Source organism: Hyperolius riggenbachi, chromosome 9 (genome assembly GCF_040937935.1).
Source record: "Hyperolius riggenbachi isolate aHypRig1 chromosome 9, aHypRig1.pri, whole genome shotgun sequence".
In the NCBI taxonomy this organism is placed as follows: domain Eukaryota; kingdom Metazoa; phylum Chordata; class Amphibia; order Anura; family Hyperoliidae; genus Hyperolius; species Hyperolius riggenbachi.
This window is the reverse complement of record NC_090654.1, coordinates 195,373,787-195,390,648: the sequence shown is the minus strand read 5'-3', so window position 1 is coordinate 195,390,648 and position 16,862 is coordinate 195,373,787. Positions and strand designations below refer to the sequence as shown.

The 16,862-nt window shown below is 45.3% G+C and overlaps 1 long non-coding RNA gene across 1 annotated transcript; it reads left to right on the top strand.

The window, feature by feature from the left end:
- The first annotated feature begins 3,832 nt into the window (after positions 1-3,832).
- Positions 3,833-13,216, top strand: LOC137531810 (uncharacterized). Its single transcript, XR_011023768.1, has 2 exons — positions 3,833-3,987; positions 12,986-13,216. It is a non-coding gene; the product is annotated as an uncharacterized lncRNA (long non-coding RNA).
- The last annotated feature ends 3,646 nt before the right edge of the window (positions 13,217-16,862 follow it).

Below are 16,862 nucleotides of genomic sequence, written 5' to 3'. Positions count from 1 at the left end.
AAAGTAAATAGTCGTCTCTGGCCACTATTGAGATGATCGTATTTAGTGACTCCATTTTGAATCTCTCCAGCATTATGAATGAGTTCAGGTACTTCAGATCTAGAACCGGCCTCCATTTGCCTGACTTTTTCTGAACGAAGAAGAGGTTCGAGTAAAACCCTTTCCTTTCCTCGCCCAGCGGGACTGGTTTTATCGCTTCTTTTTCTATAAGGCCCTGCAGGTATTCCTGTAGTATTTGGGCCTTCTGTGTTGCAGTTGGCATTCTTGTACGTCTGAAATAATTTGCAGGAGGTTGTCTTTTGAAGGTCCAGAAGTGACCGGTCGATACTGTCCTTACTACCCATGGTGAGGACACTCTCTCTTTCCAGATGTGAGAATATAACTGGAGTCTTGCCCCGACCGGACATTCCTGGAAATTGCCACCGTCAAAAAGACTTTTTATTTGCAGAAACGGGCGTAGTCTTCTGTTTCTGAGTTTTTGAAAAGGTCGATTGGCTCGTCTGCCAATTCCTTTTAAAATTTCTGCCGGGTCTATAAGACCTCGCATTCCTGTATCTTGAGGACTGAGACTGATTCTGTTGAACAAAGCCCTGTCTTCCTTGGCGTCTATCCTGGGGCAGCAAGCCCGATTTCCCCCCGGTGACACGACTAATGGCCGAGTCCATCTTCTCCCCAAATAGTGTTTTGCCATCGTAAGGGATCTTACACCAGAGGAGCTTTGAAGCTGGATCTGCAGACCAAGCCCTGAGCCAGAGTGCCCTCTTTGCTGTCACCGAAAAAAACATGTTCCTGGATGAGGAGCGTAGAACATCTATGGCTGCTTCCCCCACATAGTCGCCTGACAACTTTAGATCCTCTAGAAATGAGACTAGAGTCTCTTTATCTGCATCTCCCAGAATTGCCTGTTCCAGGCCTTCAGTCCAGTTGCGGATGGCCCTTCCCACCGACGTTAGGGCTATCGCTGGCTTGCAAATTCCTCCCGACATGGTGTAGATTTTTTTCAGATCCAAATCCAATTTTCGCTCCAAAGAGTCTTTGAAGGATATAGCGTCATCTATGGGCAATGTAATATGCTTCGCTAGGCGCATGACTGACGCGTCTACTGGTGGAGCTGTGTCTAACGGCTTAATAGTAGTATCTGGTAATGGATATAATTTGGATATCCTATTGGTTAACGGGAGTCTTTTATCTAACTTCTGCCATTCTTCATAGATTATTTCCTGAATTTCCTCCATTACTGGGAATGTTGTCCTATCCTTTGTTAGGTGTTTGTAATAAAGCTTCTTGGGTTTTGCCCCGTGTTTTTCATCTTCCTCCGGTTCCTCCCACTGGATAGCTGTTTTTACTGCTTTAACGAAGGGTTCAACGTTGGCGAAGTTAAATCCTACTTCATATTCCTCTTCAATATCAGCGGAAGTAGATGGCCTATCCTGGCCGTCGGCCAAACTGTGTGATGGCTGGGTGGCCATGCTGGCTACAAAATTCTCCAATGAATCCTGCACCGCTTTTTGGACTATGTCTGAGACATCCACGGGGGCTACGACGTCGTCTTTCGCTATTTCGTGGAAGCAGGAGGCACAAACTAATTTGTTCGGCATTACAGGCTGTGCGCAGGCCCAGCAGGCTTTTTCCCCCCGATCGCGATGTGGAGATCTGGATCTTGATCTATGTGACTTGCTGCGCTTTGATTTATTCTTGTGCGATCTGTGTTTTGAAGGCGATCTTTCCTTGGAATGTCTTCTGGACGACCTCTCCTTGTCTCGCCCTCGAGAGCTAAAAGTGACATTAAAAGGCAGTGTAAGTCGCTGTGCTTTCTAATAATTGAAGTACACTTACCGATCTTCCCCCTCTTACCTAGAGCCATATTGCTGATCTTTTGAGGGCTTTCTTGCATCCATAAGAGGCCACCAAGAATAAACAGCGGCACGCTGGAAAGATAGGGAGAGAGAGAAAGAGAGTAGTGCCAGTCGCTGTAACCGCGCCCCTCCCCCCCCCACCCCCCCGCTTTTGGAAATGACACTCATGTACATGCCCCCCGCATTAAAACTGACCTGTATACAGGAACGTTGGGCCAGGAAAGAGAATCCGAGCAGGAGCACGAATGTAACGCCAGCCATGGCGTCTCGCTCCTCTCGGAATAAATAGTTCCGCCCGCGTCATAACTGTGCGCCCGCCTGACCACCAATCGCATGTGTCCATGCGGACAAAGCGTCGCATGCGTTCCACCTCCATCCGAATGGGCGGAACACCATCAGCTGTGCCCAGAGCGGTGGAACGCACGCCGACTACGCATCCGGAACCAAGCAGGGAGGAAAGGAAGGAAAGGATGCAGCCCCAGCCAAGCCTTTAGCCCGGAGCAGGTAATTCCACAGACGCATAGTCTGCCCCCCTAGAACTTTTGAACACGTTTAGAGTCCGTATAGGCAGGGGGAGCGAGAGAGGCCATAGAAGATCCCCTAAGACCAGCAGAATAGGGGTGAAGGTACTATAGCCACAACTCCATTGGAGATTGTCTAGGCTGTACATAGGAACACCACAAAAATTTAGCGTGGGCGGTAAGAGGGTTAAAAATAAATAAAGTTACTGCAGGGCAAACGCCTGCCAGTCCTATGAGGTGAGTGGGACCAGGAAAAAAAGACACCTGGAAGGGGGATGGTCAGACATTTATACACATAAGGTCCTATGGGGTAATGGGGGCGGGGGCCAATTACCCGTAGTGCTGCCATGGAGACTTGGGGAAAGCATCACACGCAGCATCGAGGAGCAAGCAGCCCGTTTGTTAGCCAAGAGGACGTCATTACTTGTGTCCGCAGCACCCCCTTGTGGCCGTGGTAGAGAAACCTTATTGTGTGCTAAGTGGTTTATGTTGTTTTTTTTTTTTTTTGAATGTGTAGATACATAGCGATGTCGACGTCCGCCTGGTGCAGAGAATCGGCATCGGGAAATAGATATATATATATAATGTGAGATACAGCACTTTGGGCGCGGGGGATGGGATGCCGTACATCACCTGACTGCATCATCAGCCACGTGTCACCCCAGTTGCTGTGGTAACTGTAAACAATTTCTGTGGAAGGACAAGCAGCGGTGGCAGCACATTGCTGAGCACAAGAGCTGGACGGGTCTTCGCACTGTCCCGACTTAGGCCCGGTTCACATTAGCGGTGGCTATCCGGAATAGCCGTGCCGGAGCCGCACCGCATGCTGGCCGGACGAAACGGACGCACGGCATAGCAATGTAAGTCTATGCCAGGGTTCACATGTGTCCGTTTCGTCCGGACCGGAGCCGGACCGGATCCGGACTCCGGTGTCCGTTCCAACATGCGCTATTTTTTGGTCCGGCTCCTCCGGCAGCCGTATCCGGGGCGGAGCCGGACTGCACCATCCGGCCAATGGAAACCAATGAGAACCGGAGAGCGCACAACACACTGGCAAAAAATCCGGATGTTCTACCCCACTTCCTATGAGGATTGTTGCGGCGATATTGTATCGGGGACACATGGGCAACCATTTTGGAGTGGAGCAGCACGAGCTGGAGATGTTGGCAGCATGTTGGAGGTGGAGGTGAGTGCTAAACAGCGGAGGGCCTGATTCCACAGGTCCCCCTTCTGCTGACCTCCCAGACCCCAACATTTTTTTTTGTTTTTATACAGGTTGTTATCTCTTTAAGAATCCGGATCCGGACCGCAACCGTGTTCATACCGCACGGAAACCGTATGCAACCGGACCGGATCCGGACAGGAACCGTACGGTTCAGGTCCGATCCGGCTCCGGTGCGGTCCGGACATCCGGTGCGGTTTTTGCAAAACCGCAAGTGTGAACCGGGCCTTACCCAGGCATTCCTGTATAGCAGCAAGACCCCGCCTACTCCCTACAGGCATCTCACGGAGCAGAGAGCTATGAGCTCGCATCTCAGACATGAAACTGTGTCTGGAGCTCCACCTTGTGGCCGTCAGAGATATGACACGTCTGTGAAAAACATTATTAGGTAGGCACCCCTATCGGCGGATTATGAGATATCATTACCTACACGTAAAATAGATACAAATTAGGGATAGTTAGCGATATATTTTATTTATGTATATTAAAGGCGTGTATTGTCATTGCTTCATAGCCATCACCTGTTTTTCTGCACCTTATTGGTTTTTGCCACATGGATTGTGGTGCTATGTATTTTTCACAGGATTTATGACACCCCTAACCCTGATATGTGACCAGAATTGATCCTAATTATTACAATCACGTGGATTCATTGCTGGTGCTTTGTTGTCAAATATTTTTATTTTACTTGTTGATTTTGGAGTTAATAAAGATTGTACAGTTGGCCTGAACGATAAATCGAATGTAAACCAAAATCACTATCACCAAGATCACAATTTCATAACCGTCAAAGCGGCGATTTATGCTATGACGTCATTACCGCATGGGGAAGTTCGAAGAAGTGGCGTCAAACTTCCCACAAGCCCCGGTGTGTGCGTCCCGCAGTATCGGCAGTGTTGAACATACCTTCTGACACAAGTCAAACGCTATCCTGTCTGTCCTCTCGCCATCTGCTGGATCTTGTGCACGACATACTTTCTGGTATGCCGGGCATGCAGGAGGCAAAGTGGATAGATGGGCAATGCTGGATACGTGCTGGATGGTATGTCCAGCACTGCCGCCGTTTGGGGGACAGAGGGGGCACATAGAGAGACACAGAGCGGGTACAGAGAGACATAGAGGGGGCACATAGAGAGGTAGAGAGGAGACACAGAGCGGGCACTTAGAGAGACACAGAGAGGGCACAGAGCAGACACAGAGCAGGCACAAAGAGAGACACAAGGGGCACAGAGAGAGACACAGAGGGTGCACAAAGAGAGACACAAAGGGGACACAGATAAAGACAAAGGAGGCACAAAAAGAGACAGAGGGTGCACAAAGAGAGACAGAGGGTGCACAAAGAGAGACAGGGGGACAGAGAAACCCAGAGGGGGAACAAACAGGCACAGAGGGAAAACAGCTTTATTTGAAGGATATCGTGAATTGAAATTGTGATTTCATACAGAAATCTCTCGATTTAAATTCTTCCTAAAATCGTACAGGCCTATTGGGTATTATACAACAGAGCTCCCCAATCCTGTTCCCAGGGGCGCCGCCAGGCACCAAGCAGCCACTTGGGGCCTCATAGGCTCCATGACGTCATTGTGACGTCACACTGTTGTCCGCGCCGCAGCCCCGCTCCAGCCTGCCTGCATAGTCTTCCAGCAGGCAGAGCAGGGCTACGGGAGGATGGCGTCCGAAGCCCTGTACTGGAGACTATTTGTACAGGGCTTCGGGCGCCATCTTCCCGTAGCCCTGCTATGCAATTCAGCGCGGGAGATATGCAGGAAGGAGGATCGTCTGGGCAGCTGCACCTCAGAGGCCGGCCGGGTGAGGGGACTTCTGTCAGTTGATTAAATTCTTTTTTGCAGGTGAAATGTGGCCCAAATTGCTTTTGTTTTCTCCTAAAATGTGGCCCAAATTGCGTTTGTTTTCTGCTAAAATGTGGCCCAAATTGCGTTTGCTTTCTGCTAAAATGTGGCCCAAATTGCATTTGTTTTCTGCTAAAATGTGGCCCAAATTGTGTTTGCTTTCTGCTGAAATGTGGCCCAAATTGCGTTTGTTTTCTGCTAAAATGTGGCCCAAATTGTGTTTGCTTTCTGCTAAAATGTGGCCCAAATTGCGCTTGTTTTCTGCTAAAATTTTGCCTACATTGCGCTTGTTTTCTGCTAAAATATGGCCCAAATTGTGTTTGTTTTCTGCTAAAATGTGGCCCAAATTGCGTTTATTTTCTGCTGAAATGTTGCCCAAATTGCATTTGGTTTTTTTTGCTGAAATGTGGCCCAAATTGCGTGCATTTTCTGCTGAAATGTTGCCCAAATTGCGTTTGTTTTCTGCTGAAATGTTGCCCAAATTGCGTTTTTTTTCTGGTGAAATGTTGCCCACATTGCGCTTATTTTCTGGTGTCTGGGGTAACTGTTGCTGCATTTATTATTTAATGGTCATAGTTGGCTATATTTGCTGATGTGGGGTTACAGTTACGCTCCGCCCATACAATGTCATGGCCATGCCCATTTTTCGGCGCAGCACACTACGCGCGCCTCAAACACCCTCCATCCCCCCCTTTCGCTCCACCCACATGTCATGGCCATGCCCACTTTCTTTGGAATAGCCACGCCCATAAGGCCACTTCCTGCAGTCCGCTTGGGGCCACAAAAACCTTAGCTGCACCCCTGCCTGTCCTCAAGGCCCACCAACAGTACATGTTTTGCAGAAAACCACAAACATGCACAGGTGGAGTAATTAGTGTCTCAGCAGAGCTGATTACTTACCTGTGGATTTCCACAAAACATGCACTGTTGCTGGGCCTTGAGAACAGATTTGCGGAATACAACATTCATACCTAGTGGAAGTGTGTTTAGGTTATCTAGTAGGAGTACATTTTGCCCAGAGGTCAAAAGAGAACTGGCCTAAGGTAGAGTGTATACTTGATGAAAAAAGTTAGTTTTGAGGGCACGTTTAAAGATATCACAGGTTGGAGAGTGACAGATGTGTTGTGGCAGGGGATTCCAGAGGAGGGGTAAAGCATGTGAAAAATCTTGTATATGTGAATGCAAGGAGGTGATTCTAGAGGAGAAAAAAAGAGGGTCATGTGCAGATCTGAGATTGTGGTTGGGTTGGTATCTGGAAACTAGTGAGGAGATGTAAAAAGGAGTGAGATTGTGGAGAGCTTTGTAACTTAAAGTAAGCTAAATCAATGTACCGTATATACTCGCAAGCAAGCCGAATTTTTGACCCCCCAAAAGTGGGCCAAAAGTTGGGGGGTCGGCTTGCTTGCGAGTCATGTTTGCTCCTTATAGCCCCCCCCCCCCCCCCCCCCGCTGCTATTAGCTTACCCGGCGGCTTCCCATATCCCTCCCTCCGTCTCCTGCACTGGCTTGTAAATAGTTCGCAGCAGCTCGCCCCACGGCGGCTGCTGTGTGATGACGGAGGAAGCTGTAGGCAGAGCGGTTCCCATAGCAACGGCGATACACATCGCCCGTACAGGAAGCCGCTCTGCCTACAGCTTCCTCCGTCATCACACAGCAGCCGCCGTGGGGCGAGCTGCTGCGAACTATTTACAAGCCAGTGCAGGAGACGGAGGGAGGGATATGGGAAGCCGCCGGGTAAGCTAATAATAGCAGCAGCAGCGGCGGGCGGGGGGGGGGGGTCGGGACACTATCTACCTATACTGAGCACTATACTAGCTATACTGGGCACTATCTACTTACATTGGGGCACTATACTAGCTATACCGGGGCATTATAATAGCTATACTGGGGCACTATTCTAGCTATACTGGGCCCTATACTAGCTATACTGAACACTATACTGGCTATACTGAACACTATACTAGCTATACTGAACACTATACTAGCTATACTGAACACTATACTAGCTATACTGAACACTATGCTAGCTATACTGAGCACTATGCTAGCTATACTGGGGGCACTATACTAGCTATACTGGGGCACTTTACTAGCTATACTGTGGCACTTTACTAGCTATACTGTGGCACTTTACTAGCTATACTGAGCACTATACTAGCTATACTGAGCACTACCTACCTATACTGAGCACTATACTAGGGCACTATACTAACTATACTGGGCACTATACTAGCTATACTGAGCACTATACTAGCTATACTGGGCACTTTACTAGCTATACAGGGCACTACCTACCCATAATGGACACTATACTAGCTATACTGGGACACACATGAGGGAATCACACGGCCAGCATTTCCTACCCCCGGCTTACATGAGGGTCAATCATTTTTTCCTGTTTTTTCAGTTAAAAGTGGGGGGGTCGGCTTATATGCGGGTCGGCTTGCTTGCGAGTATATACGGTATGTGTTTAGTTTGAATGAATAGCAATCCATCAGAAAAAAAGTCTGCACACCTGGAATAACAACAGGAACAATAGCAAAAATGGGTGCTTGATCTAGTAAACCGGACCATCAAGGGTCCTAGTATGCCAGAAATATATAAAAAATAATGACCAGCACACCATGTATAGATGCAAAAAATGTGATCAGCTTTCATCAGCAAATTGTGAGAACAGAGAAGCGTACAGCATCAGGCTAATCAATATACAAAGCAATCAATATCATATATTAAAGCAACATAATGTACAGCTATATGCAATGGTCTCATACAGTGGTGTATACAAAATTAGATCATTCATAGATTTGGCTCATGAACATATATCTTCAAAGAGCAGCTGGATAATAGTCCTTATATTAGTACACAAGGAGCCAGTGCGAACAAAGCACAAAGCATAAATGTCCAATCAGGAACAAAGCAGAATGATCAGTCAATAATGCAATCCAATCAGCAGCCAGAGGAGAATCCTTTACCCTTTGAAAAAGGTAGTAATCCGAAACAGTGCTGTCAGGGTACTTGGATTGCATTATTGACTGATCACTCTGCCTGGTTCATGATTGGACATTTATGCTTTGTTCACACTGGCTCCTTGTGTGCTAATATAAGGACTACCGTATTATCCTGCTGCTCTTTGAAGATATATGTTCATGAGCCACATCTATGATTGATCTAATGTTGTATACACCACTGTATGAGACCATTGTATATAGCTGTACATTATGTTGCTTTATTATATGATATCGATTGCTTTGTATATAGATTAGCCTGATGCTGTACGCTTCTCTGTTCTCACAATTTGCTGACGAAAGCTAATCACAATATTATTGATTGTATCTATACATGGTGCACTGGTCATTTATATATTTAGTTTGAATGAAATCAAATAAAGCGGTGTGAGCTTCCTGCTGCAGTAAAAATGTGGAGTCATGCACTTTGCTCTGATGGCCTACAGCGAGGAGAGGTGACCGTCTGTTAGGCTACCTCGACTGCCCACCTCCTCTGTAGACCCCTCTGTGATTGAGGAGCTGGGTGGAGGACATCACCTCTTCCAGGGGTCCCACAGGTGCACCACTGCAGTTTGAGCACCGCTCTTAGAAGAGTCAATGCCATGTTGTGATTTCACCAGGATTACTCCGGAGCTGTCTTTGTGCTGTGGTGCACCTTTGGAAGCTGTAGCCATCAGAATTATTATTTTAGATAGATAATTATTATTATTATCATTTAATAATTTAGCGCCAACATATTCCATAACGTTGCACAAAGTAAGAAACAATCATGGGGCAAAAAATAATATAGACAACGGTATACAGCCATATACGAAATACAGAGTTGGTACAAAACACAGAATTGGTAATGACAGTGTCAAAATTAATATTAACCACTTCACCACTGAGGGGTTTTACCCCCTGACCACCAGAGCAATTTTCACCTTTCAGCGCTCCTTCCATTCATTCGTCTATAACTTTATTATTACTTATCCCAATGAAATGAACTATATCTTGTTTTTTTCGCCACCAATTAGGCTTTCTTTAGGTGGGACATTATGCCAAGAATTATTTTATTCTAAATGTGTTTTAATGGGGAAATAGGAAAAAATGTGGGAAAAAATTATTATTTTTCAGTTTTCGGCCATTATAGTTTTTAAATAAAGCATGCTACTGTAATTAAAACCCATGAAATGTATTAACCCATTTGTCCCGGTTATAAAACCATTTAAATTATGTCCCTATCACAATGTTTGGCGACAATATTTTATTTGGAAATAAAGGTGCATTTTTTTCAGTTTTGCATCCATCCCTAATTACAAGCCCGCGGTTTATAAAGTAACAGTGTTATACCCTCTTGACATAAATATTTAAAAAGTTCAGTCCCTAAGGTAACTATTTATGTTTTTTTTTATTGTATTTTTTTTTTTAATTACAAAAAAAAAATAAAAATTGGGGAGTGTGGGAGGTAATGAGTTAATTTATTGTGTAAATGTAATGTTTGTATATGTAAAATGCTTTTAGGGTGTAGTTTACTATTTGGCCACAAGATGGCCACAGAGTGTTTGTTTACATGCGACCTGTAAGCGTCCGGAAGGACGCTTACAGGAAGCAGTAGGAGGCTGGGAGACTCACAATGATCTCGCTGTTTCTGAAAGAAGCAGCAGATCATTGCGGCGGCTAGATCAACGAACGGGAATGGATTTTCCCGTTCATTGATCTCCGGGCGAGCGGGCGGCGGCTTGCGCGAGCGGCGGGTGCGCGCAGACAGCGGCGGTAGCGCGGAAGGTACGGATTTCTCCGTCCCTGTTTTTTTAGGGGGGAAAAAGGGACGGAGAAATTCGTACCGCTGGGGGTAAAGTGGTTAATAAATGTGTACCAAATTTCAAGACAGAAAAGGGTGAGAGAGCCCGACCATTGCGAGCTTACAATATAAGGAAATGGGGGGAGGGGGGACAAGAGGTAGGGTAGTATATACAACATTCATACCTAGTAGCAGTGTGTTTAGGTTATCTAGTAGGAGTACAAATCAATATACAGGCTAATCAATATACAAAGCAATCAATATCATATATTACAGCAACATAATGTACAGCTATATGCAATGGTCTCATACAGTGCTGTATATAAAATTAGATCACTCATAGATTTGGCTCATGAACATATATCTTCAAAGATAAGCCGGATAAAAGTCCTTATATTAGTACACAAGGAGCAAGTGCGAACAAAGCACAAATGTCCAATCATGAACAAAGCAGAATGATCAGTCAATAATGCAATCCAATCAGCAGCCAAAGAGGAGAATCCTTTACCCTTTGAAAAAGGTAGTAATCCGAAACAGTGCTGTCAGGGTGCTTGGATTGCATTATTGACTGATCACTCTGCCTGGTTCATGATTGGACATTTATGCTTTGTTCACATTGGCTCCTTGTGTACTAATATAAGGACTACCGTATTATCCTGCTGCTCTTTGAAGATATATGTTCATGAGCCACATCTATGAGTGATCTAATGTTGTATACACCACTGTATGAGACCATTGTATATAGCTGTACGTTATGTTGCTTTATTATATGATATCGATTGCTTTGTATATTGATTAGCCTGATGCTGTACGCTTCTCTGTTCTCACAATTTGCTGACGAAAGCTGATCACAATATATTTGATTGCATCTATACATGGTGCACTGGTCATTGTTTTTTATATATTTAGTTTGAATGAAATCAAATAAAGCTGTGTGAGCTTACTGCTGCAGTAAAAATATGGAGTCATCCACTTTGCTCTGATGGCCTACAGCGAGGAGAGGTGACCGTCTGTTAGGCTACCTCGACTGCCCACCTCCTCTGTAGACCCCTCTGTGATTGAGGAGCTGGGTGGAGGACATCACCTCTTCCAGGGGTCCCACAGGTGCACCACTGCAGTTTGAGCACCGCTCTTAGAAGAGTCAATGCCATGTTGTGATTTCACCAGGATTACTCCGGAGCTGTCTTTGTGCTGTGGTGCACCTCTGGAAGCTGTAGTCATCAGAATTATTATTTTAGATAGATTATTATTATTATTATTATCATTGAATCGTTTAGCGCCAACATATTCCATAGCGTTGCACAAAGTAAGAAACAATCATGGGGTATAAAATAATACAGACAACGGTATACAGGCATATACGAAATACAGAGTTGGTACAAAACACAGAATTGGTAATGACAGTGTCAAAATTAATATAAATAAATGTGTACCAAATTTCAAGACAGAAAAGAGTGAGAGAGCCCGGCCCTTGCGAGATTACAATATAAGGAAATGGGGGGAGAGGGGACAAGAGGTGGGGTAGTATACAACATTCATACCAAGTAGCAGTGTGTTTAGGTCATCTAGTTGGAGTACAACTTGGCCAGAGGTAAATATTTACCTACCGCGATCCTGCACAGGTGCACTAGCGGCTTTCTGTTTGGGTGAAGGCGAAAATAGCTGAACCAGATCGGATCCGCTCTACTGAGCAGGCGCGAGTCTTTTGCGTCTGCGTAGTAGAGCGGATCCGATGGGGTTTGGCTATTTCCGCCTCACCTGAAGGAAGAGTCGCTACTGGGACTGCGCTGGATCCCGGAGATGTAAATAAATCTTAGCTTGTGGGGGTGGGGGATTTCGGGGAAGCCAGCCTGAATTCCTGCTGTCTTCAGTGGTCGGGGAAACCTCATTGAGACCCTGAGGCTTCCCCCTCCTGAGGTAAGTATCCCCCAGAGGTTTTTTTTTAAAGTTAAAGAGTCTCTTTAATTATATTATATTTTTGCTCTTTCTGAGCTTAAAAATGTAACATAGATTCCGTTAATTCCGTTAATTACATTTAAAAAAAAAAACATTGTCTGAGATCAATTTGCATAATTTGGTTAAATCCTACAGGCTGGTACACACTTTCGATTATGATTGGCCAATTACTGACCAATGTCACCACTCCCATGTAGTATGAGGGTCATCAGATGTTAAATGCTATGAGCAGATTGTGTCGGTAGGCCCTCATACTACATGGAGGTGGTAAAATTGGTCAGTGATTGGTCAATCATAATTGAAAATGTGTACCAGACTAAAGCTTGATACACACTTTCAATTATGATGGGCCAATCGTTGACCAATGTTACCACCCCCATGTAGTACGAGAGTTTAACTAAAATCTGCTCATCTTATTCAATATCTGTTGATCCTCATACTACATGGAGGAGGTAAAATTGGTCAGTGATTGGTCAATCATAATTGAAAGTGTGTACCAGGCTTAAAGAGACTCCGTAACAAAAATTGCATCCTGTTTTTTATCATCCTACAAGTTCCAAAAGCTATTCTAATGTGTTCTGGCTTACTGCAGCACTTTCTGCTATCACAGTCTCTGTAATAAATCAATGTATCTTTCCCTTGTCAGACTTGTCAGCCTGTGTCTGGAAGGCTGCCAAGTTCTTCAGTGTTGTGGTTCTGCTATGAATTTCCCCTTCCAGGCCCCTCTATGCACACTGCCTGTGTATTATTTAGATTAGAGCAGCTTCTCTCTTCTCTCTTATCTTTTACAAGCTGGATAAATCGTCCTCTGAGCTGGCTGGGCTTTCACATACTGAAGAATTACAGACAAGGGCAAAGCTGTTTGCAGGAGAAAAAAAGAGCAGCCTGAAACTTCAGTGCATGAGAACTGCAGGGAGAAAGAAACACACAAATGATCTCTTGAGATTCAAAAGGTAGGCTGTATACAGCCTGCTTGTGTATGGTTGTATTTTCTATGTGTGGACATACAGTACATCAACCTACTTCCTGTTTTGGTGGCCATTTTGTTTGTTTATAAACAAACTTTTTAAAACTGTTTTTAACCACTTTTAATGCAGCGAGGAGCGGCGAAATTGTGACAGAGGGTAATAGGAGATGTCCCCTAACGCACTGGTATGTTTACTTTTGTGCGATTTTAACAATACAGATTCTCTTTAAGGCTTTTTTTCCATGGGCAGTTGATAGGCAGTGAAATGTCTCTCAAACTCTCAGAACTGCTTCCTGCTACCTGACAACTGCTTGCTGAGCACACAGTTCAACTGCCCATGAAAAAGAGGCCATAATGCAGGTTTCAAAGCTTAGGCCACTTCATATATATAATTGATGTCACTCTTCTCTCAGTGCTGGAACGTGGTGTGCTGGTTAGTGAGCCACAGGCCCGCAGCCAGCACATGCGGCCCTTCCAGTGCTTTGGGGGGCCCAGGGCCCCCAGAAGCCCTGGGCCCCTCACTGCAGTGTCAGTGGTCCCCCCTGATGGCTGCCCTGACATTACGTGCCCGTACTCTCCCTGACCACAGATCGCCCCAGTGGCCATTTAAGTCAATAAAGCATAACACACTGCCTGCGGTGTGACTAAATGCGATGAAAGTGTTCCGGGCACCGCATAAGTAACGCACAAGCTGCCGTGTGTTACGCTGTGACTCATTGAAGAGCTGTGTTATTTGTGTTATTTTATCATCGGTTGCACCATGGCTATAACGCGCAGTGCAACTTTTTGGGTGCAGTGCGATTGTTCCAAATCACACCACTACTACAGCACACAAGTGTAAAAGTATCCTGAAAGAAAACTAAAGTGAAACAAATCTGGCCAATGTAGCTTACCTAGAATTTCTTCTAGCCCCGTTGTCCTGCTGGTCCCTCGCTGTGATCCACTCAGCAGCTGTCTCATCCAAAACCTGCATGCACGGCCCTGGGCAGTGTGCCCCATCGATCGTGCTCCTGTGGCTGGAGGTGTTCTGTGCTTACTCAGTGGACCAACTTTCAGAGGGGCACAGCTGCTAAAAGGATGAGAGCACAACGACAATGAGGAACCTGAAGGACTACAGCGGACTGAGAGACACCCAAAGTAAGTTTAACTGGCTAGATTCATTTCAGTTTAGGCAACCTTTAAAGTGGACCTGAACTCTTGCACAGGACAGAAGGGAAAAATGCACCCTGTATGTATTTAAAGAGTTTAGGCTGTCTAATTCCACCCTCATCTGTGTCTAAATCACATGTTGTAATTTGATCTCTCCCCTGTGTCAGCTGACTACCACGGTTGATAAGCCCATTTGAAATCACAGGATGTTAACAATATGTTTACTTCCATGAAAGCAGGAAGTAGATACACTGCAGATTTACTGCAGGATTTGTATCAGCTGTGACAAAAATGTTTTTCTTTAAAGGTTATTATGCTGTTGCCTATCTCTTAGAGCAGAGAAGAAGTTCTGAGTTCAGGTCCGCTTTAATTTCCGCATTAAATCCTTCAATTCACAAACATTTACCTCCAAAGCTTACAGTCCAATCCCTGCTTCATAAGGCCTGGGACCCACTAGGAGAGCTTTCCAGCGCTTGTGATTACACCTTAAAGTGGACCTGAACTCTTACACAGGACACAAGGAAAACATAGAAATGCACACTGTACATTATTTAGAGAGTTTAGCCTAATTCCCCCTTATCTGTGTCTAATCACAAGTTGTAATTTGACCTCTCCCCTGTGTCAGCTGACTACTAAAGGCAGATAAGCTCATTTGAAAGTGTAGGATGCTAACAATGCCTGCTTCCATGAAAGCAGGAAGTAGAAACAGTGCAGTTTTATGTTAGGATTTCTATCAGCTGTAACAAAGAAAGTTTTTTCTATAAAGGCTATTATGCTGTTGCGTTTCTTTTAGACCAGAGTTTTGAGTTCAGGTCCGCTTTAATCATTGTCTCCTGTCATTAAGGATGACATGAGAGTGATTAGAGTGCAAAGGTGGCCACTAACAATACAATTTGCTGAACGATCTTTTATGAACGATTAGAAATGATCGTTTGTGACTACTGAGGGTACGTTTCCACTACTGCTGTGCGATTTCGACGGGAAAATCGCGGCAACGAATCCGCATGTGATTGTGGTTTCGTTGCCATTTCGATGCGGATTTTCACGCGGAATCACTCGCGGTTTACACAACGCGATTTTAACCATGTCAATGCTGGCAAGCATTGACATGGGTTTTTAAGAGGAAACGCACACGGAAACGGCGGGAAAACCGCAAGACTAAAATGCTTGCGGTTTTCCTATTTAGTTACATTACCGATGAATCGCGTGCGGGTGTGCGGCGTGCGAATTCTGATGGTTCTGCCGTGCAGATTTTTTCTCCACGACAAACTACACAGTATCCCGCAACAGTCCCATCCACTTGTATTGTCTATGCGAATCTGCATGCAGGAAACGCATGCAGATTTGCTCTAGTGGAAACGTACGCTGAAGGAAAAAATCTCCTAACCAATCAGGTTAGTAAAATCCATCTGTTTTTTGGATTGGTCCCATCAATCTGATCAGATTCTTTGTATGGGGTTTGTCCATTAGTGGTCCCAACAATCATTTCCGATCATTCATACAAAGAATCGTTTGTAAACGATTGTTCTGCAAATTGTAACGCTAGTGGCCACCTTAAGATGCTAATGACAGTAAAATGCCCCCCCTCCCATCCAATAGAAATCACAATCACTACAATGCGACACAATTTAAAGGGGTTCTGTGTGTGGGTGCTGAGGGTAAAAACAGACACTTACCTAGGACTTCTATCAGCCCCCTGTAGCAGTCATGTCCCACGCCACCCTCCTCAGATCCGCTGTTCTCCGGTCTAGCGCGGCATGCTTTCCAACTGCGGCTGCGCATCCATGCACCTGTAGCTTCCGCTCGCGTCATCAGAAGCATACTGTGCAGGAGCAGTACAAGAAACCTCCGTACTGCGCAGTAAGCTTCCGATGACGCAAACGGGAGCACGCATTGTTCGTCTGTGTTAGACGAACAATTGCCCGGTGCCGGCGGCAGGGAACGGCAGATCGGAGGACAGCGGGGGACATTACTGCTACAGGGGGCTGATAGAAGCCCCAGGTAAGTGTCTGTTTTTACCCTTAGCACACTTATTTAAAAAGTGTGTTTTCACGCAAATTAAGCTAAGAAATTAAAGGAAAAAAAAGGAGCAAATAAATCATATCCAATAAATGTGTTCTATAATATACTAGCCACCTTAGCCCGTTTAAAAACGGGCTCTAGTGTATTACCGTTGCATGCGCTTGCAACCGTCGCATGAGCATTCGCGCAGCAGTCCGCCCGTGCACACAGCCGCCCGCTGACTGGCCCCGTCCTCCTGTCCCAACGGTCAGTGCTGCACACATGCGCAGAAGCACAAACCCAGAGACACTGAGGCAGTGTACGCAGGGACAATATCCCTACTTAATGAACAAGAGATTCAGTAATTATATACTGTATATGATGTATCTTGAGCAAAACTTTACTTTATTTCAAAAACCTACAGTACCATACAAATCAAGGTGTGGCTACAGGATCTCTAGATTTAACCAGATGGGAGAATATATATTGATGCCTGGCATAGAAATCATAAAATTAATTCCCTAATATATAATGCACAACTGTTGTTCTCAG